The sequence below is a fragment of the Numida meleagris genome, chromosome 19 (genome assembly GCF_002078875.1).
Source record: "Numida meleagris isolate 19003 breed g44 Domestic line chromosome 19, NumMel1.0, whole genome shotgun sequence".
In the NCBI taxonomy this organism is placed as follows: Eukaryota; Metazoa; Chordata; class Aves; order Galliformes; family Numididae; genus Numida; species Numida meleagris.
Genome location: NC_034427.1, coordinates 13,514,879 through 13,536,214, shown reverse-complemented (window position 1 = coordinate 13,536,214; position 21,336 = coordinate 13,514,879). Strand labels below are relative to the sequence as shown.

Sequence of the window (21,336 nt, the reverse complement as noted above, 5' to 3'; positions counted from 1 at the left end):
AGTATGGCCCAGCTCTTGTCCTATCCATTTTTTCTCCTCATATGGATATCAAAAGCAAGCTTGGTTGTATTAGGCAGCAGAAAGGCAATATAATTTTTCTTGGATTAGGGTGCTTACTGTGTAGAAACTTGACAGGAGCTAGTGTGATTACTCTCTCATTTTGTGTGAGAAGTCCTGCTGTCCTGATCCCTGGATGAAGATGAGATACTAGAGGTGGTGTAATCAAAGATGTGACCAAGGGCAGCCTTGCTTTGTTTTGCTGTTAGTGTCAGTGTGCACTGCAGGTTGAGTTGTATTATTTAGGTGCAAGCAGTCTTTTACTGCTTGTTGATAGATCAGTGACCTTCTTACTACCCCTGAATTAGGACCATTTGCCATAGGCTAAGTCAAATCCTTTTCAAAAATTGATCAATCACTAGTATGAATTAGCTGTTCTCTAATACAGTCGAAGCATGGAGGCTTGAGGTTTTCATTTTAAATTCATCAATACTCCTTATGTCTGCAGTGTTTTGTAATAGAGGGTGGAAGGTCTCTTGGGAGGAGGAGCGTGGAAATGTGGGGAGCAGAGGGAAGGGTCTGGTTACAGTTCTTATGTGGAAGTACTGTTATCTGCTATTGGTTATTTTGTTGTCTCATTGATTGTTTGGAAATTAAGTAATTTTCCCAGACTCTACTTTACAACACACGAAAGGGTCCTTGTGATATCTTTTTGAATAGAAGTGATAGAAATGCTTTGAAATATTCATGCGGGAAAAAAAAATGAAGAGCTTATCTTCAAGATTCATCCTCATCAGAGATACTTTTTTTTTCTTATGCAGATTAGAAGCGATGTATCAGAGATTCTGGATGAGAACATTCCACTCATTAAAGACAAGATGATGGAAATGAACCACGTCTATGCCAAAACTGATAAATTAGAGGTATGTTAATTATGTTGTAAAGTTTACATCCTTCTTTTTATATGTTTTGTAGGTTAACTGTCTGGGTATTTATACAGAGCACTCCAAATTTAGAGCTCTATATTAGATTTTATGTTTGTTTTAAAATCAATGTGATGCTTACCTGTGGTTCAGCACATGTAAGTATTTATGGTCTTGGAACATCACTGAGTAATATACTGGTTTCAATTCTACCATTCCTAATGCTGGATTAAAAGCAGTAGTTATGTTTTTGATGTTAATAACAAAGTTAATTTGTTGTTTTTTTCTTACTCAAAGCAGGAGTGTCTGTGAAACCATATATAACTTAAAAAATAAAAATAAAAAATTAAAGTCTTACATCTAGTGCTGGACATACCCAGGTTAGCCTTATCAACAACACATATCTTCTGCTGTGTCTTTTGGCTGAATGAGAGAAGCCAGTATGATGCCCTCACCATATTTCATAAGCACTATGTTAACATTTGTGTCAACTGAGGGCAAGTTTGCCTATTGGAAGATATAATTAAAACATGATGAGATAAATTGTGTAATGCCTAAAATTATCTGACTCAGAAGTGAAAGAAACTGGGTATTTGTGGCGTTAATTCCAGATAGACAGCTCTTTAGCCTCAAGCTCTACTCCTGTACGAGTTAATATCCTCTGGTGATGTTTATAACTGTGGGAGGGACAGGGCAACTGACTTTGCTTTCAGCAAGTCTTCTTTAAATGCAGTTCACTTTTGCTTTCAAAGAAAAGTTGGCATTTATCAAAATGCTTCATATTTTATGGATGTGTACAGCATGGGGAGAAAGAGGACAGGAAACAGAGGTAAGGCAATTTAGAACAAAAGTGGGAGTCAACTGAAACCTGTCCAATTTTCAGAATTGAATACCTCAGTGTAAGAAATAGCATACTTGACAATTTGACTATACTGTATTATGTGTACCTACGTTGAATCTCAGAACAGGGGAAGAAAATTAAAGCTAAGCAATTACTTATCCCCAAAGTATGGTAAGCAGCAGAGCTCCTTATTCATTTTTTTTTTCTTCCCTCTAATACAGAGAGGGGAAGAACACCCTTCTTGCCCTCTCACCCCATTCCATTAATACAGTGACAGTGACATCATAATCTGGAATATCAAGAAAGCGCTAGTCTTTGTGCTAGGCTACAGGTTACCCGTGAAAGATGCGGCAGAATTTTGTTGAGAGGCTTTCTGTGTCATCAGACTGAGCTAAAACCTTGACTGACTAGAAATCCAGTTCTTCTCCCTAACATTATCATCTGTAGTGGCAATAACCTGAGAGCACGATATTAAATTGGTAATCTAAGCAGCAGATAATGTTTTAATTAGAACTTTTTAAATTTAAAAGCTTAGCATCTATAGGGATTTTAAATAGAGAAATTAACTTATACTCTGAGGAGTAGGAAAGAGAGAGACTGTTGCGTAATGGTTAAATAGGGTGAGAATCTGCTGGGTTTTAGTGCTGATGTTGCCACTGATACATTTTGGGCAACTAATTTACCTGCTGAGCCTCTCCTTATCCGTAAAATGTGCCATGTCCAGCCTCTCTCAAAACAAACAGACAAAAAAAAAAACCATAAAAGCCCAATCCCCCAAAGTCGCAACAACTTAATTGCTCATAGAGAGTATCAAAATGTTTTGTATTTTAGCAAATAAACTGTGTATCTTTTACTAGCAGGCTTTCCCTTATGGCTCAAATTTCAACTGAAACTGAACTCCTGTTTTTTTACCTGAAGTCATCTGCTGTCACCTTTCTCACTGCTGTCGCTTCCCTCCTAACGCTGAGGCTCCTCCCACCAGAGGCAGCCGTACCTGCGTGGCTTCTGAGCACCTTTCCACCTCTGTGCTGGGCTGTTCCTGGGCCTCTGGGCACTACGGACACGCTTCAGCATTCGGAACTGGACCCTTAGAAAAGGAGAAAATTCAGCTTTAGATCATGACCAATGGTTCTTCTGGTGGCTGTAAATATCTGTACTCCTTTCTGAATATGTGCCCTTTGTTAGTTATATTAGCAGTAGTGCATTATGAAATGCTGTTAAACCTTTTTCTCTGACTTCTGATGTCTACCTAGGATAATGTTGAAACTCAGCACAGGTGCTTTTAATTTTCATAAGCAGTTTTTCCTCTCTCCGCAGCTCCACGGGCATTTATTAGAACAGTTGCACACCATGTTTCCTTCCTAGAAGAGCAAGTGCTTGAAGCAGCGAAGAGCCATGCCATTTAAAAAATGGGGCTGTCCTGACCATTTTTATAGGTGAGTTTAACTTGTTCTGAAATGACAGTATCTGACAGTATCCAAATTGTGCATCTTCCTTCCATAGACTTTTTGATCACGCTGGGTATGAATATTGGAGAGCTGCCCTCTCTGAGCAGTTAAATTTTTTCCTCTTCTGATTAAATGTGTGCTGTTTCAAGTACAAGAAAAATCTCATTCTTGCTGTTTTGCCATTATATTTCAAGATGCTACGGAATGTTGTTTTGTTTTTTTGTTTAATCTTTGGATGTGTTTGGGTATTCAGGTTGCTTCATACAGGCTTCCAGTGCACGGGAGCACTAGGAGAGGTGTCAAATCTGTGGGAGAAGAGTAATTAGAATTCACTCTGTGTTAGGAATAGCCAGGGGTGGTCTGAAAAGAAATGACCTTTTACTAAATATAAATTACAAACCTGACTGTGTAAGTCTGACAGGTTATAAGAATATCCCTCTTCGTGAGGGAACAAAAGTGAGGGAATAACTTTCTCCTGTGAAGTTTGCAGCTCTGTGGAAGAAGAGCCTTTCTCCCGTAAAGCTTGAACTCTGCATGAGGGAAGCTGTGATATCAAAGCTTTTGTCCAAAGATTTTGTCTGTGCCCTGGCTGAATGGGGTTCAGCAATCCTAGAGAAAGGACAGGAGATCTATTATAGAAAACTTCAGGATGTGGATTTTTGGGGGAAAAAAAATCCCTAGTATCTTTTCCAAATGGAACAAAACTGAATGTCAGTAACTCTTCCATTTTTTTTTTTTAAAGCATCTTTTGATAACTTTGATAAATTGTCTTAAAACCAGAAGTATTCCTTCTACCTCGTATCACTAGCTGGTAATCTTGGCAATTATTCAATACTGAGTCTGAGAAGCATGCAGGAAACAGAGGGCTGGGAGGTGCTTCTAAAAAATTTGTCTGAAACTTTGTTTCACAGTGTAAAGAATCAGTTCTGTTTTGGAAGTAACTGAGCCAACTCCTGTCCCAAAATTTCAGTAGAGATCGAGTGAATGAAAAGCTTGATTTTTCAGAAAGCTGCCTACGTTAGTGCTCTCATCTCTCCTCTGACATAGAAATTCTTTTAAACTATAATTATATTTCATTGGCAAAAGCTTCTGGCTACATGTGTAAAGTCTTGTAAAATATTGCCTTTCTGTAAGTGGGCTTGATCTGTTCCAGAAAATAGAAACCCAACCTCTGGGTGTAAAAAGCTCCTCCTCCAGACTTCAGTTTCAGTCGCTGTTTGTTCGTAGTGTGGAGCTTTACATATGTTTTGCAGCGTATGATTTACTGGCTTTGATACTTGCTCTTGAAAGGAAGGAAAAAAAATCTTGTTTCAGAAATGTTTTACAAAGCAGAGACACGTGCAGAGTTAAAGTGAATTAGTTACAGAAGAGATATTAGCTGGTGCTAGAGAAGTAAGTGATAAATGCTTCTCCACCCTGCTTTTTTTCTTCCATTTCTCTTGGCTGCTGCTGTAAGGAATGCAGCAAGCAGTGACTCCTATTGATTTAAGCATTTGCACATTACACATTGCAGCTCTGCACTGGCCCGACTCCTTGGGACAATATGGGGTATCTTATGTGTCAGATTTACTTTGTTCTTGCGTTTCTGTCTTCCAAATGCAGCTCTGTGCTATTATATCCATTGTTAACAGGACTGTGTGCACTCATTGGCACAAAACAGCGCATGTAAAATAACAGTTAATGATTTGGGTGTTTCAGAGTTCCTATTCATAAACCTGAACTGTGCTGCCATAGATTAAAGAAACAAAAGCAATAAAACACCAAGAGCTAAAACTTGGCTGCCATGTTCCTGGCAAGAGTGCCCTCAGGACAGCAGAGCAGCATGCTGTGAAAGGTGCAGCTGAGTAGGTATATTAGCAGAATTGCTTCTCTGAATGTTTCACACAACATCACACTTGCTTTGTTACAAGTGTGCCATTTATACCCTTGTGTTAATAGAAATGAAGTATGTTTTGCAAAATATTAAAATTATTCTCTTCTACTAAACAACGGATGACTGTGTTCCCTCTTCTGGGACTACTTAGGTGATACTGTTTTCCTCCTGTTTTCCTTTATGCTCTGCCAGCTACAGGATAAACACTAGCTGAGATGCAGAAACATACAGCAGACTGCATGATGCTAGGGTTAAATATCTCAAATGTATTTTAATCCACTGAGAAATTCCTTACAAATATTTCCTTACAAGAGCCCATTTAAAGAATGACAGTTTTAAAAAGGCACAAATGCAGATCTGATCTGTTCTTGTTTTCTTTTTTCTTGGCAATAGCTAATCAGAACCTCATGGTAAGTAGCTTCAGAAATGTTTACTCCTTGATGAGCTCGTGCTATAACAAATTCCTTTTCGCTCACATAACTGAAATGCTTGATGCTCTTTAGGAATATTACTAGGAATATTGCATTAATTACCCTGAATGTTAGATGAAATACCATTTTGACCAAAACTAAAACAATGCTTACCATCATGTCTTAGAATCCTCTAAGTCATAGGCTTGACTTTTAGGGTAGGGTGTTGATTGCCTCCAGTTCTCAAGGCGATAATGAGTTAGGACTTCTTTAAAGTTGATTTCTAATCCTCACTGAAGAACTGCACGTTTCACAGAGTGGGGGGATATTCTGTCTGCAGGTTTCCACCCCATCCTGACCGGGCCATTTTCTGTGGCTGGTGGGAAGTTCTGTCTGTGTAATGGTTGTGTTGCAGGAAAGGTGCTTTGCTGTGCTGGAGCCTCTAGGAGCCGTAGTGATGAATATTTTCTTCCAGGGCCTCCAACACAAATGTGCGCACGCACACACACACACACACACACACACACACACACACACACACTGGTTCCTTATGCACTCGTCTCCCAGCGTATTTCCCTTCCCCCAGCTCTTTTACAAACTGTTTCTCCCTGAGGCTAATTTCTTGCTGTCTGGAGTAGCAAACATGCACAGGCACTTTCTTCTTTCTTTATCTTTAAAATTTCCAAGAGTAGGTATAAAAAGCAATAGCTTAGAAGACTGTTTTACTTATTTTTCTGTTCTGAGTAGACTGTGTGTGTCTAAAACAATAAAAAATGAACCCGTAGTTTATGGCTAAGTGAGGCCAAGTTTCTCCTGTTTCTATTTTTTTGAAGTGTCTTTACTCAGCAGTCACATTTTTTTCCTTGTGGTAAAAAATGCAATATGAGCAGATGGCAAGTATTAACACATGGAATGCAGTGCCTGCTTGGAGTTGATTTAACAGCGCTCTAGGTTTCTGTCACTGGCATTCAGCTAGTTAAGTAGTGTTTACAAGTTAATGAATTTGTTCCACTTGAAATATTTGATGGTATGTGCTGAGGTTCAGCAGTAAAGGGATCCTTCAGTAGTAATCGAGGAAAGCATGAGGTTTCTAGACACTGACCTTGTGGGTTTTAGCATTTTTGCCATGGATATGAAGCTGAAAAGAGGCAGAAAGAACAACAGTAGATAGCTGTATGACAGCCTTTTCTTTTATACTGGTGATGCTTATAAATTAACTCACATTTGGCAAAAGCGTCAGGAATAGGGCGATCAAATTCAGTGTATTTTCAGTTCATGAATAAGATTCCCCCTTACAGTACGGTATGCAATTTACCTAATAATGTTTGCAGGTGAGCTGGTTCCAGGAATTGTATTCATGGTAAGAACCAGAACAAATGGGTTGCTGGTAATTGAGAATCACTCACATATAGTATTTTGCACAGCAAATTTATCTCAGCGTGGATTGCTTAGTCTGTCAAAGCTATGTAAACCTGCAAACTTGCATTCTTCGCCTAGCAACCACTATGCATAGTGCTTGGGAAGAGTTTATGTATTTTATTATTTTAACAACTAATGCCAAAATAATATGGTTTAAAGACTTAGTTGATATTTCTGGCAATAGTTTTTCAGTTTTCTGAAACTGTAGATTTTAGTTTTGTGAAGACTTTTGAGGGAAAAAAAACAAAACAAAACAAAAAAAAAACCAGTTCTCACTTCACTAGTAGTATTTTATTCAAACAGGACTGGGGGTCCAGTTCCTGCTTGTAAAGGCTCTGTCGTGTTTAGTTAACCTCTAACTTGAAATGTAAGATCATTACTACCAGATAAGACCAAACTTATTCCTCTGAATATGCACGAGTGCATGTTTAATACCTTAAAACTGACAGTGATTCTTTTAGGAAGGCTTCCTCGCACGAGCGAACAAGGCTTAGTTAAGCACTGCTAAGAGCAGTCTGGGAGCACGTTTCTGGCAGCCAGAGGGCAGCTTGCTTGACACTGAGGCCTGAGGTCACCGGGTTTCAGCTACCTGAGTGATGCTGTCCGTAATCCTGTGCCTGGCCGAGGTCTAGACTCCTGCTGCTTGGAGTTTATTCATAGAAATAAGCTTTGTTAACCCATGCATTTTATTGGGCTTTATGGATGTGTGACATCATTGGCAGCCAATCAGGAAGTGCTTCAGGGCAGAGTTTAAAAGCTATTTCATAATGTATTTATATTCAGTGCAGATATTCTGGGGCTTCAGTAGCATTCATTTTGTCGCAGAGTCCATGTGTCAATATGGCTTGGAAAAAAAAAAAGTATGAAAATAACATGCTTGCCCTTAGGTGTTCTTTTTTAATGCAGCTGAGTGGTGAAATGCTGTAGAAAGCGTAGCTGGTACATCATAAAGCAGTTATTATGGAAATTATTTTCTTCTTCCAGCAGCAGTAATGCTGCAAACTCATCTTGGTGATTGTTGCGTGCTGCTCACTAAGCTGCTCCTGCTTAAATAGCCAGACCTACGAATATTTCCCAAGCTTCTCTGGTTTGCCAAGAATAAAAATGCAAGACAGTCTGCAGGAAAGCGTGTGTGTGTGCGTGTTCCAGGCAGTCAGCCCTGCAGCTGGGCTCAGCTCTGCCTCGCTGCAGTCTCCTGACTGGTCTGGTCTGAGTGGGCCCCCCCACGCCTGGCCCTCGTGGGTGCTTTGCCTTTACGTGGTCACACATGGGTTTCTATGCCATTAGCTGGCATTACTTGATGGTATTGATGATAGTGGCTCTTCCAGAAAAGTCTGGTTAATCTGTTCCACCCCCACAGCATTCCTGTTTAACTCCTTTGTTTCTCGAGTGCCCCCTGTACTGGGACCATATGGGTCTGTAAAACCCAAATATTGCAACAATTTCCAGAGCATAGGAATGATTTTTGATATTAATTGTTACTAAAGACAAAACCTATTCCTTTTATTTAAAAAAAGAAATGGGATCCTGTCTCAGCGGTGGGACTGTGCATTTTTTTCATTCTTTTATTTTTAGTTTTGGCTGCTTCTCCTCCCAGTGAAGAACTGTGGCTGTGCTCATGGCAGGCTGCTAAAATCTCTATTCACATATGTTCCACAACAGGCCTCCGAAGCGTACATGTGCAGTGCTGACTCCTTCATCCTGTTGGGATCCCAAAGTGTTTATCTGCTCCTGGGCAAAACAGTTTGTAGAATTTTTCAGATGCTAGCTGTGTATCTATTGTGCTGTTCAGTGTTCACAAATGATTTAGAAAATGAGGCATACAATGAGATGAGAAAGCTTGTTCACAAAGTTATTTTGAGATCACAGAAGTGAATGGCAACTGCAGAGAGCTATAGGCAGACCTTTTAACATTGGGAAATGGAGTAGAGAAACTTGTTGCCAAAACAAATGCAGTAGGTGATGCGAATGGGCCTTGTATGGTATTGATCTCTGAGCTAGCATGATGGTCTCATGAAAACCTTCATCTCACAGGTCATTAGCAGAAAGAAAGAAAACTGAATTTTAGGAATTAAGAAGAGGTAAGGAAATAAAAAAAAAAAAACTTTTTGCCACTGTAAATCTGTGGCTTTGTCTTTAAGACAGTCTGAAGTTCTGGTCCTGGCTGCAGAACTAGAAAAGGCACCTGGAACAGGAGTTGGGGGACGCTTGTCTTTGAGAACCGTCTAAACACACAACGATTTTACTCTTTTCTTTTCCACACTGAAGAAGGATGCATTAGAGTTCTTTGAAATCTAAAATTGCATGAGACAGCAAGCAGATATCATCAAGAAATAGACTGAAATCCAGCAAAGGGAGTTTTTTTCATGTAGGATATCACTGAAGTTAGGGAACTCACTGTTACAGCTGTAAATAAAAGATTAATGTATGTTGAAATTGATCAGACAAAGTCATTTACCAAAGTTACCTTTCTGTTTCTGGGGGATCTTCAAATTCCTGCAGGTTTGTAGAATATTCAGGGCAGCAGTGCTGCGTACTTGCCCTGTTTTCATACTTAGAGCATCAGCCATTGGTCTCAGCTGCAGACAAGTTACTAAGCTTAGATTTGACAGTGTGTGTGCTGGCTATTCTTGTATTGATGGACAGATTTCTTCTTACGCTGTCATAGGTCAGCATTGTATCTTCTGACTAGAGGTTGGCATGCAAGCCAAACTCATCGATCTTTGTTTCCTGCTGTATTCCTAATGGAAATGAAATATAGTTTTCCACCGTGGCTTGTGAATGGGGCAGTTTCTCTGTCTGAACGACTTCTCATTGAACATTAGAATATTGACTATTTTGTCAGGCTAAATCTAATGCTACTGGCTTTGCCGTATTTCTAGTACCTGTTGAATTGCACAAGGTGCTGTGTGTTCCTATTGCCTTACACTAACCTATTTTAATACTTTTCCTTTATGAATATTTTTTCCGGCACTATTTCTCATTTAGAGATTTTAAGTTTGTTCTAACTGTGAAGTCATCAGGAATGACATGACTGTGATGTAATTGCAGATTCTTCTTTTACTCGGCATTTCTTAAACTGCATCTAGAATATCTCATTTAGTTTTGGGGGCCATGGTATGAGAAAGATATTTCTAAACGTGACTGAGCCCAGGGGAAGGCCATCAAGATGCTTGGTCAGGAGCATGTGATCAGTGAAGAGAGTCTGAGACAGCGGAGTTCAGTCTGAAGAAGAGAAAACTTAGAGGGGCCTAATAGCTGCCTTCCAGAGCATAGGAAGTTGCCAAGAAGACGAAGCTAAGTTCTTTCATGATGCATATAGCAGGTAAAGAAGAGACAGTGGTTGTAAATGGCAATGGGATGTTCTGATAACCTGTTCAGGACTGCTGGAACTACTGAAATCCAATTACTGCATTTACACAGAGTGTTTCATGCTGCTTAATTGCTCCTATTTTACAGATGATAGAACCAAAGTACAGTGACTGTGAAGGCTCCTGTTTGTAGTCATGTGGACTACATCTAAATGTTCTTCCAGAGTGAGCTTCAGCTCAGTCATGTCTTGCATTCATACTGACTGCTTGTTCGTGGTCTCAGACAAGGAGCCAGGAGGTTGTCTTGCGTTGTGATAATACTGAAACAGAGAACCAGCTTGGGAAGCGGGCTCTTTCCTTAACTTGGCTATTATGGTAGACTCAGACAGAATCATTCACAAAGGAAAGGAGGGGGAAATCCTTGTGTTTTGTTGTGTCTCCTTGGTCAGTCTACTTTCTTGTATTAGCCTTATCTGATTCCTATTATAATTACTGACTCTTTTCTGAATATAATGTTGCCTCATGCTTCAGATGGATGGTGTTATTTTTGTTTACTTTTGTCTATGGCATTATTCCAGGAAGTGAAAGCAGTTTGAGTTTTTCCTTGGGGACCTCAGCTGCTGCTCCTTGTGCAAGCGACTCCAAATGTTTAAACATCTCAGATGAAAAAATGTGTTGATGTGAATTTATTTGTAAAGGGACCTATAATTTGAGGCTATTACTATTCTGGTATTGTATCTGCTTAACTCAGGCACTGCATTAACATAGAAAAATTGCTCATATAAGTCTAAGGCTGACAGCTTTGAAGTCTGCTGTTTATGCCATACCCCACTGTTGGAGAAAGGCTGAAAGCCAGGATAAGAGATCTATTTGAGAATTCCTACCAATCTATTTTAACACCTTTGAGGGAAAAAAAAAAACTATCTAGCATTTGTGAATATAACTTTCATTCCCCTAGAAACTGGACTGGGGCTTTCAGAAAGTAACGTGTTAGTGAGTAATGAATAAATTAATTTTGAGCATTGGAAATGAGTAACAGATGCAACACTGTTTGACTTTGCACATTTTGCTTGGAGTGCCACAGGCTAGTATGTATGCGGCTCTGCATTTTTGTCCTTTCTTAGTTCATAATTTAACGTGTGCAAGGCAGAAAACCTACATAACCAAAATGCACCTAACCCTAAAACTACATGGGATTTCCTCAGCACTTAGAGAATAGAATAAATAGTGTGGATATGTGATAAGACCATGGACAGAGTTCAAGTAATATATTGCCTCTGTGTCTCTGTTACAGTTACTGAATAATGGGAGGTAAAAAACTTCTGGAGGTCATAAGGCCCAATTATGTTCTGAAAGCAGAGCCAGCTTTGCAGTTAGATTAGGCTGTCAGGATCTTGTCCATCTCTTTAACCACCTGGTCACACATTTTTTTGCATATGTCTGATTGGTGTTTCTCTTTCTGCAACTTATATGAGTTGCCTGTAGTTTGGTTGTGGACTTCGGAGTCAAGTCCAGCACTGTTTTCTCTACAAGTAACTCTGTCTTTGCCCACCATACAGCTGAAGCCATCAACTAAATTGCACTTCCCTTCCCCAGGCTGAGGAAACTCCCTGTCTCAATCTCTCCTTGTAATGAATCTGCTCCAGCCTCTGAGCATCTTGAACTATACACTTGAACCTGAACCCTAGCCCTTTTTTTAATGCTGATCCCTAACCCTAACTATTTTTTTAATGCTGATTTTTAAATCTGTGTTAGTTGAAATTAAAAATACCATAGTTATATGAAACTGTATAAAAAGTTAAGATTGAGTGGGATCTGCAACCAACATTTTTGAATTTCACTGGAAAAATTTGGCCTTTTAGTTAAAGTGTGATCAAAATATTTTATTATTGTTCCTTTCATAGCTTTGATGTGGGAGTACGGTTCAGGAGCTCAGTTCAGGTGGCTGAGGGATAACTACTCCTGAATGGGTGATGTTAGCACATCTGTTGGAACTGTGAAGGCTTTTCATCGCGTGGCCTTAAAGGAGGCACATGGTTTTGGTCTGGTTGGTTGGCTTTGGTTGCCCTTTGTATCTTTTCTTCAGAGTAAAAATGAAAGTTCAAGTTACCAGCGAAGTTTCCAGCGATGCAGAATATGTGGATTCCTGGGCTGTCTTGTAGATGCTTAAATAGAAAGGCAACATTTTTCCATGTCCGCATCAGGAGTTCTTACAGCGCTTGCCTAAATGTAGTAGAGTTGCTGTGCAGTAGCTGAGGCAGGCTGGCCACGAAAACGAAACTAAGCAAGCAGACATTCAGCCAGGAGTTGATCTTTCTTCAATAGAAAGTAGAACCTAACCGCCTGTGAATTAAGCTGTTTCCTGGATGTGATAGCCTGCAAGCGATTACCTTTTGACCCAACTTTGCTGTTTTGATGCTAGGCTGCGGTTGTCAGAGTAACCATGATGCTCTTAGAGGGGTCATTTTCTTGCTACTCAAGAGTTCTCTGCTCTGCCAGCTGAGAGCTTGGCTGATAGGGGCTTCCAGCTGTTTTTCTTAAGGGGTACTTCTAGACATTGCATCACACAAGGTGTTCCCTGGACAGCTTGGCTGCCTGTTAAATTGTAACTGACTGAAGTCTCTGGAGCTGCCAGCAGCAGTTTTAATCTTTCAGGCATGATTCTACATGCCATTTCATTTGCTCGCCTGCAAGTGCAGTGTTATTGCGCATACTTCATTTTTCAAACACTCTCTCGAGTGCTTAAATCTTTTCACTTCTACTGCTGGCTCTAGCTTCATCTAAACCTGTTATTCTTCCTTCCAAGTGCTAAATTCCTCTGTAATTTCTTTATTTCCTTAGTTTATTCACTCATTGTATATTTAAGTTAATGGTTTCCAAGTTTGGGAGGCAGACTATGGCTGTATGAGGAATCCCTACAGAGCTGTTTCCAGCTCGTATTTTACTGACTTCCCTAAATGTTAGTTTTTTTCTTTTTAGAATCTCCAAGGCAGTTGCACTTTGGTCTGAAATAATGCCAAATTTATACGCATAGGCATCATTTATACATCTCCGTGCTTTGCATTTCTGATGTAGTTTGTTTTCTAAGGGATTTCAGTGGAGTTCAGCAGCACTGGATACCACTGTGTTGTGCCGAACAAAGTGCTTTGACATGAAATACTTGACGTAGTCTCAAATGCTCCGTTTTGAAATGTTGAGTGAATTTAATGCTGGTGTCAGGGGAAAGAAGTACAGCTCCCTGTCAGTAATGTTAGTATAATTCGGGTACAGTGCAGATTTGCTACATTGTGCTCAGCTGTCTCAAACCTGACCTGAGAGACGAGTTAAAAGAGAAATAAGGGTTTATGTATTGGCACTGGGTATGTGCCAGAGGGGTTCACAGAGGCCGGTGAGATGACAGCACTTTGCCCCGGACAGCCTGGGTTCAGCGTTATCACAGCAAACGGCCACTTGGCCTTTGGCAAACTGCTGCTATAGGGGCTGCCCTTGTGGGTGTATTTTATGGTACAGATGCCATCCTAATGAGAGCACCAACTTCCTAAGGACTGTAATCTGGCCTTTATTGGACTGTGGCAGATATGAATCAAATGATCTGGAGGTGAAAAGCTATTTGTTGCTACTTAAGCCCGTAATTTTTATGACTTTGGGATCCCAAGTCATTTTCTCCCCTGCCTCTTGCTTTTCCCTTCTCCTTAGCTGGCAAGTATATCATTTTAAGTTTCAAAGCAGCCTGACCACAGTGGAATTATTCCATCTTCAGTCTGTGCGATGTGCACAGCACACATTCCTCAATGCCTTCCTTTTAACTCTGTGTGGCATTTGTACCATTGTGAAGGAAAGCTTTTCTCAGGCCCTTTCCTTGTAAACTATTGTCGCGTTACACAGATTGGCATTTTCCCTCATTCAGTACTGATTCAGCAGCTACTTGAATAAGATAATGAAGACTGAAGTAGTTCCTTTAGCATAAGCTGATGAACTGTGTGTTCCTTGATGTCTGCACAGACAGATGCAAAACAGGAGGAGTTACTTTATTTAGGTATTTATTTAAGTGTTTATGATACAGTTGCAGGAAGTCAACCAAAGGAATTATCTGTGTCAAGATGACAGGTAAGAAAGATCATATCTGCAGATCAGAAGGGAGCAAATGTATCTATGAATGACAGTATCTGTAGTGCCACATAAATGAGAAGGTATTATTTGTGAAAGCATCGGGTTTATTGTTGCAAGAGTATAATAAATAAAATCATCGCTCTCCTGGCCACTTCTGTTTGGAGGAATTCTGGATGTAAGTGAATAAGTAGGTCTAAAATAACAATCTGCAGATCAGATTGGGACAGTGGTTTCACGAGCCATGGGAAATCCTGACTCTCCTTGTAAAGAAAGTTTGAGAGGATCACGTCCTCAGTGAAGTGTGATTGCTCTGATCGGTGTTCGAGTTTCATTACTGTTACTCATAGCAATATCTCTGCCTTGTTTCCTCCTGTTATGACCACCAGCAATACTGCCCTAGAAATGAAGATTATTTTACTTTGAAATTTTGAATCATTTTTATCCTTTCTTTCTCGCTACCGTTATTTTTGAAATGTTATTTGAGTATCGCACTTTGGACACAGACTGTAGCTACAGCTTCTTTGCTCATTTCTTTGGTTCTCTTTTCTGTGTTGCTGAGGCGAAGCTCATTACTGGTAATACTTACCTCAGTGATTCCGGCTCTTTATCTTCTCTTACCCAGTGGTTGTGAGTGACTGCTGATTTTCAATCTTAAATGAAAAAAATGAGTTACTTTCTCCATCAGACTCTAGTGCTCTGCGCATTAAAAGTAGCAGATCTCCTTTTGTTTGGGTCTGCACATAAAGATTTCAAACCCGCACGCATCTGTTGATAACTCACGCTGCCAGCGCTTCTCTCCCAAAGCAAAGTTTGTAGATCCTAACAGTTAGCAAGCGTCCTTCTCTGAGAACGTGGAAGAGTTCTCCTAGGTGTGCAAATCAAGAGTCGGTCAGGACGGCTGGGGGTTCTGCCGACAGTTTGGGCAACGCCAACAGAGCAGTGCAGCTTAGGTACCCCGTGCTCAGGTCATGGCACAAATGAGTATTTACTTCTTAAACTGTGCCTGGATGTGTGTTATCGCAGTGGATACTATCAAGAAATGTACGTAAACAGGTGCGCGGCCTGAAACACATGAATGAGAATTAAATACAGATAAATGTGAGGATCACATCTAAGTAGCAAACTGTTATCTGGAAATACACATTTTTAAACTGAAAACTTTTAGTTTTATGGAGAGAGAGGTTTGTAATTTGCCCTTGAGAGTGAGATTTCAGCTAGAGGTTTGGATTGTACTACCAAAATATTTCATCTCCTCAGTACAGGATTAATCAACTATTTGATTTCTTCAAAGCCCCAGAAGCAAAACCAAATCCCTTCCTAGACCTCTTCTTTAGTCAGTCTTTTCTAGCATTGCTAACTAATTTGCAGTTTTCTGTGCTTTTAAAATTAATTTCCCCTGTGTTCTACCCCATTTTTTACTGTTCAGTGTTAATCCTACTAAGGTGATTGCTAAGCTAAATCTGTAGAATCAGATGTGAAAGCAAATGTTTTCAGAATAGTTTACAGAGCCAGTTACCTTGTATTGGAAAGTAACTTCAAATACAAGATGCTGGCTTTTCCCCTGTATCTCTTGATCATGTGATCAAGAACACATGCAGATACTGGTGGTCCAGAAGCTTTATGTACGTGTGTGTGTAAATATATATAGTGTGTATATACATATATAGAAATGGATAGGTAGTTCGGCTACTAAAACTGTATAAGTGAAATTTTGACATGGTCATTCAACATCACCTGTATCATTCATCACAGTAAGTATCATTTTCACCAGTGTTATCCTGTAGTTCATATTAAATGTAACTGAGCTGAAGTTATTGGCTTTTCACAGCATTGTGGGTGGATTCCCAAGGTATGTGTTGCAAAAGGAGTTTGAAGTACATAAACACTTGTAATTTTACCATTTCCGTTCCCAGTGCTCTTCCTGGTTTAGAGAAAAGTGTTTTGAAAGAAAGCTGCAAAAAAAAAAAATTACCAGGCATAAAGGAACGAATACAATAAAGGCAGCTTTCTGAGGAATTTAACTTCCCCTGGTGTTAGGACTTGAAGGGTACTACCACTGTGTCTAATAAACAATGTAATTATCATAGATATAACAGTCTGTGGTTAAATAGGCATGCTAGGATGCAGGACATAAAATCAACGTAATCAAAAGCACATTCCTGAAACCAAGGAAGCAGAAAACCCACTCATCTTAAAAACAAACAAAACCGCAACTTCCTAATGGGGGAAGGCGTAGCTTCCTCCATGAAATAAAGCAGAGTATATGGGTTGTGCTTGTTTTAAGAATTGCAGCTTGAAACAATTAGTTTTAGCATTTCTTTTTTAGCTGGTTTGGTTTGGTTTGACTTTCATGCAAGCTGCCAAAGGTTTAATCTACCCACTTCCATCTTCTGCATCTTGTGCCTCATTTGGTGCACTGACAGCAGCTCCAGCGCGTGATGGGGAGAGGGAGCTGGGGCTGCGCAGCCCGGAGATGAGAAAGCTCCGCAGTGACCTGAGAGCGGCCTGCCAGTGTCCAAAGGGGAGACACAGCACAGAAGGGGACAGGCTCTGTAGCAGGCTCTGTGGTGATAGAACAAGGGGAAATGGCTTCAAACTACAAGAGGGTCGATTTAGGTTGGATATAAGGAAAAAGTCTTTTGTGGTGAGGGTGGTGAGGCACTGGCACAGGCTGCCCAGAGATGTGTTGGAGGCCCGTCCCTGGAGACTTTCAGCACCAGGCTGGATCAGACTCTGAGAAACCTGATCGAGCTGTGGTGTCCCTGGTCATTGCAGGGGAGCTGGGCTAGATGACCTTTAAAAGTCCCTTCCAACTCTAGGATTCTATGTTTTATTTTGAAACAGATGCAACGAAATGATTCTATGATTCTGTAAGTGGGCACCGTGGTGATGCGCTGGTGGTTGGAGTTGATGATCTCCAAGGTCTTTTCCAACCATAACAATTCTATGACTCTGTGTTAGTTTGGAAGAATTACTTAATCTCAAGCTGCAGGAAGTAATATTTTAATTTGTCCTATTTTTGTTTCAGACATCCTCCATGAGTGGCACTTTCTTAAGATCTGCCAAAGCTCTACCAAACTGAAGACTTTTTCCCTATGAACGATGTAGGTACCAAGTATCAAAATCATTAATTTGTGTTTCTTTTATAAAAGGCTGAGTTTGTTCTTATGGTTCATACTTATATATATATAAATTAGAAGCAACTGTTACATTTCAGATCTTTGGTTGCTATCTCTAAAGGGAAGCTAAAACTTTCCAATCGTATTGTGGCCACGTAGAGGCTGGAACGTTTATTCTATGATTTGTTCACAGTACTTTACACCATAAACTTACTGAACCAGCGAAGTATATATGCAAAAACTTCATATTTTTATACTTAAAATGATCAGAAGGTTAAAGAATGTGCTAGTATTACATGCTAAAACTGCCAGCTTCACAAATGTTCAGGTTTCAGCATAGAGTGTGAAAGCAATGTCAGAATTTAAAAATTCAGTAAACCACTTATGGGCAAACCTTCTAGCACTCTTCTTCAAAGCCAGAATAAGGTTTTAAAAGCTGCTGTGTAATGTTAAGTTGAATGGTATGAGTAAACTTTCTTTCAAGTTCTTATGGACCTTTGCATGTGCCATTTAGTAATTAAGATTCTATTTAACCAGAACTCAAAGTAGAATAGTTCATCTCCCCACCTGTAGCTTTTTTGCTCTTTGGTTTTTTTTTTGTCTAGGTCAACAAAAAACGCTTAATTGTCTGAATAAGGAAAGTTAGAAAGAGGTTATATACTTAGGTTAGGAGATTCTTGTCTCTTATGTACAGAAGATCTCACTATGGCAACAATGAGGACGGGCTGGTCAAAATGGTAGACTGCTTCTGAAAGATAAACACTTCAGATAGGTGGCTTTGCATACAGTACAATTTGAAGAAATAGAAAGAAATGCTCTTGCTTTAAAGACGCCTGTGAAAAAAACTTAATCTGGAGGATCACATGCAAATACTAGAAAGGGAAGTGGGGGATAAGGAGAAGGGGAAAAAAAGCTTATGGTGAAAGTAAAGCTCTGTGGCTTTGAGAAACCATGGAGACCAACGCTTTTCCAATGCTGAAATAAATGAACTCAATGTTTTCATATTTATTAGTGGAATTGGAGATGAAAGATATAAGTGAATTAAAATATGAAGCAATAGACAGACCTAGTCAGTGTCTCTGCCCCTGCAATGCAGGCTATCATAATGGATGACTACAAATGGACTGACATTACAGAGAGGAAAACTAATTACAAAAGGCACAAAATACTCATTATACCAACCCTTTTAGCAAAACATCAGCTTCTTTATTAACAGAAATGAAGAGACAATACAGACACCATGCTCCTGGAATCTTTTGGTTCTGATAAAAATTGAGATAAACTTGTTTTATCTTTACCCTTAGCAGTGTTTGAAATATATGTACTACAAAATGGGTTACTGTATTAGAAATCTAATAATTTCCTGGAGACAAGAACAATAAAAAGTTGCTATAAAAAATACTGGGTAAATATCCAGGTTTCTGACTTCCAAATCCTTGTCAAAGGGTCAAGCATTACTTGGCAAGTTCTTGCCACAGAAATGTTACAGCTGGACAGAGGATGCCAGCGTTAAACGTCACTTATCTTTCAGCAGGGTTAAGAGCTTGTGAAATGAACTTCAGTGCAGGTGATTCTGGAACACTAAGTTTGCACTGAGTACAAACAGTACTGTAGGTAAATGGTTAATTCACAAAGGAAAATGCTGAGATCAAGTGAGACATTAGTATACAATGCAGCTGACTGATAGAAAACTAGGAGTTTAGCGAACACCCGCCTCTGTCCCTGCTGGAAAATAACAGTTTCCTTAGGATGAAAGGTCGCTGGCTGTTGACTAGGCTTCAAGAAGTGAGGGGGGCAGGAACGAAGGAGAGGTGTAGGAACGCAGCCGGGAGGGCTGTACTTGGCGAGGCAGCACATCTCAGCTGCGGGTCAGCGCAGTGGAGCATGGTTCAAAGTCACAGGTATAAGAAAACCACAAGCACCCACAGAAATATAGTTAAAAGTGTCATATAAAAATGCAAACACCCCTACCATTCTCAGGCTGCCCTTGCCAGGCTCAGGTATTTGTCAAGACAAATTACCGGGTCGTGCTCCCTTGAAGTTTTTGTTGCACAAAGCTGTCTTGTATCTAGAAATACCGCGTATGCTAATGATCCACTTCCTTCTCAGGGGTTAAGCCTTTCGATTTCAGGTAACATGCTTCAGATGAAAACACTTCACTTTGCTTAATTCAGGTGAACTGGCTAAAGGAAATTCTTTAGCTAAGGGATCTTTCTGCTCTATGATGCTGGCCAAAGCTGGCACACAAACTGGGTTCTCCTACAGAAGACAGCAGAACTTAAGGGGTCAGACTGAGCTGGCGACTCTGCAAGCACAGCTTACACAGAACTGTAATAATGTATGTACAAATTGGGTACCTTCCATCTCACACAATCGTAATGCTGCAATAAACTATCACTACACGATCTCGATTTAAGGTTCCTCCAGTTTTATTGGGCCATTTACTGCTTCTGCTTCATGACTTCTACAAAAAGTGCGATTTTCCTCAAGTGTAGCAAGGAATTCTTGCCTAGGCTAAGGTGCAGATTTTAAGAGTAGCATGTTTGAAATACCAGAGTTGATGCTGAAACATGAACACCTCCAGTCTTCCTCGATATTTCTGTTAAGTGCTAATTTTATGCGAGACCTTTACCTTAGTCACTGCATAAAATTGTATTTCCTATCATGGCATTTTCTGGCAAATGAAATATTGAAGAGTTTTTATTTCAGTCTCAATATTCACTGATGTCAACCAGCAACTCTCTTTGGAAATGTGACCTCATCGACAGGCTACTAATGTGAAACCAACCTGGACAGATACTGAGAAATACGATGCAGATTTGTAAGATTTTTTTTTACTTTGTTGCTCAACAGATGAAGGTGGTTGTACCACATCCTGTTAGAGTTCTCTGCCAGTAATTCAGACTATTTCTCCAGAATGCACAACTATGATCACTACAATTTTATTTATGGACTAGTGTTCTAGATGCTAATAGTAAAGGCAAATGCAGACAAAGTTACTTTTGTAGGGTTTTTGAATCCTATAAGGTTTTGTGTTTCTAAAATACGCTACAAAGTCTGAAATTTAGTTCTGTTTTTGGACTGTAGCTCTCTGGGAAATAGAACAGCTGCCAGAAAGGGGAAAGGAACATCAGCAACCTTTCTTTGCCTTTTCCAGGACTTCCCATAGTTGGCTTTACTGGAAAAAACACCACCCAACTGGCATCTGTAAAAAGTAGTTAATAAACTCTCAGTTGACTTAGTGAAAAGTTATTTTCAGATAAACACTTCAGAAAGTTTGGTAACAAAATAAGACCCGAGGCTCGAGGTTTCTCTTAAGGCAGAGCAGCACAAGGAGCTCTTCCTCTGATGTAAACATCAAAAGCATTTTTCTTGTATAGTTCCTAAAACTTATCTTCTAATGCCTGAGTGTGTAACTGAGACCCAGCCCAACAGCCACACCTGTTACACAGGCAGAACTACGCATGTACACCTTCTGTGAAGGGGGGGAGGAAGACCCAAAGACAAATCTACCTCATCTTAGCTAACTATTTTCAGATACAAAAAAAACCAGGAATGCTCATTCCAAAGAGTGGCAGCAGCACAAACCAGTTACAGAACAGGAGAACACACACGTACGTTGGTAATTCGGCTTCTACAGTGGCTTGTTCATTATACTAGTAGAAAGTACAGTTTATACTTACCTGAAATGGCTACAGATAAACGTCTTCTCAAGATCTCTAATTAAACAGTAAAACTGTTTCAGTGTTGAAGAACGGACCCATTTCCTCCTTTATAACATTAATGAAGATTTCACATGTAAATTTAGTCCTTGTAAAGAATCAGAAAGTAAATATTTTGGTATTTTAGTAGACGTATACCTAGATCAAACTCACTGCTCTCGTT

At 39.8% G+C, this 21,336-nt stretch overlaps 1 long non-coding RNA gene across 7 annotated transcripts in view; it reads left to right on the top strand.

The window, feature by feature from the left end:
* LOC110408261 overlaps positions 1 to 19,860 on the top strand; it is a 32,712-nt gene extending 12,852 nt beyond the window's left edge. For all 7 annotated transcript variants that reach the window (XR_002444254.1, XR_002444252.1, XR_002444251.1 and 4 more), the window contains 3 exons: positions 819 to 920; positions 3,079 to 3,197; positions 17,361 to 19,860. This is a non-coding gene — a long non-coding RNA (uncharacterized LOC110408261). The remainder of the gene's footprint in view (positions 1 to 818; positions 921 to 3,078; positions 3,198 to 17,360) is intronic.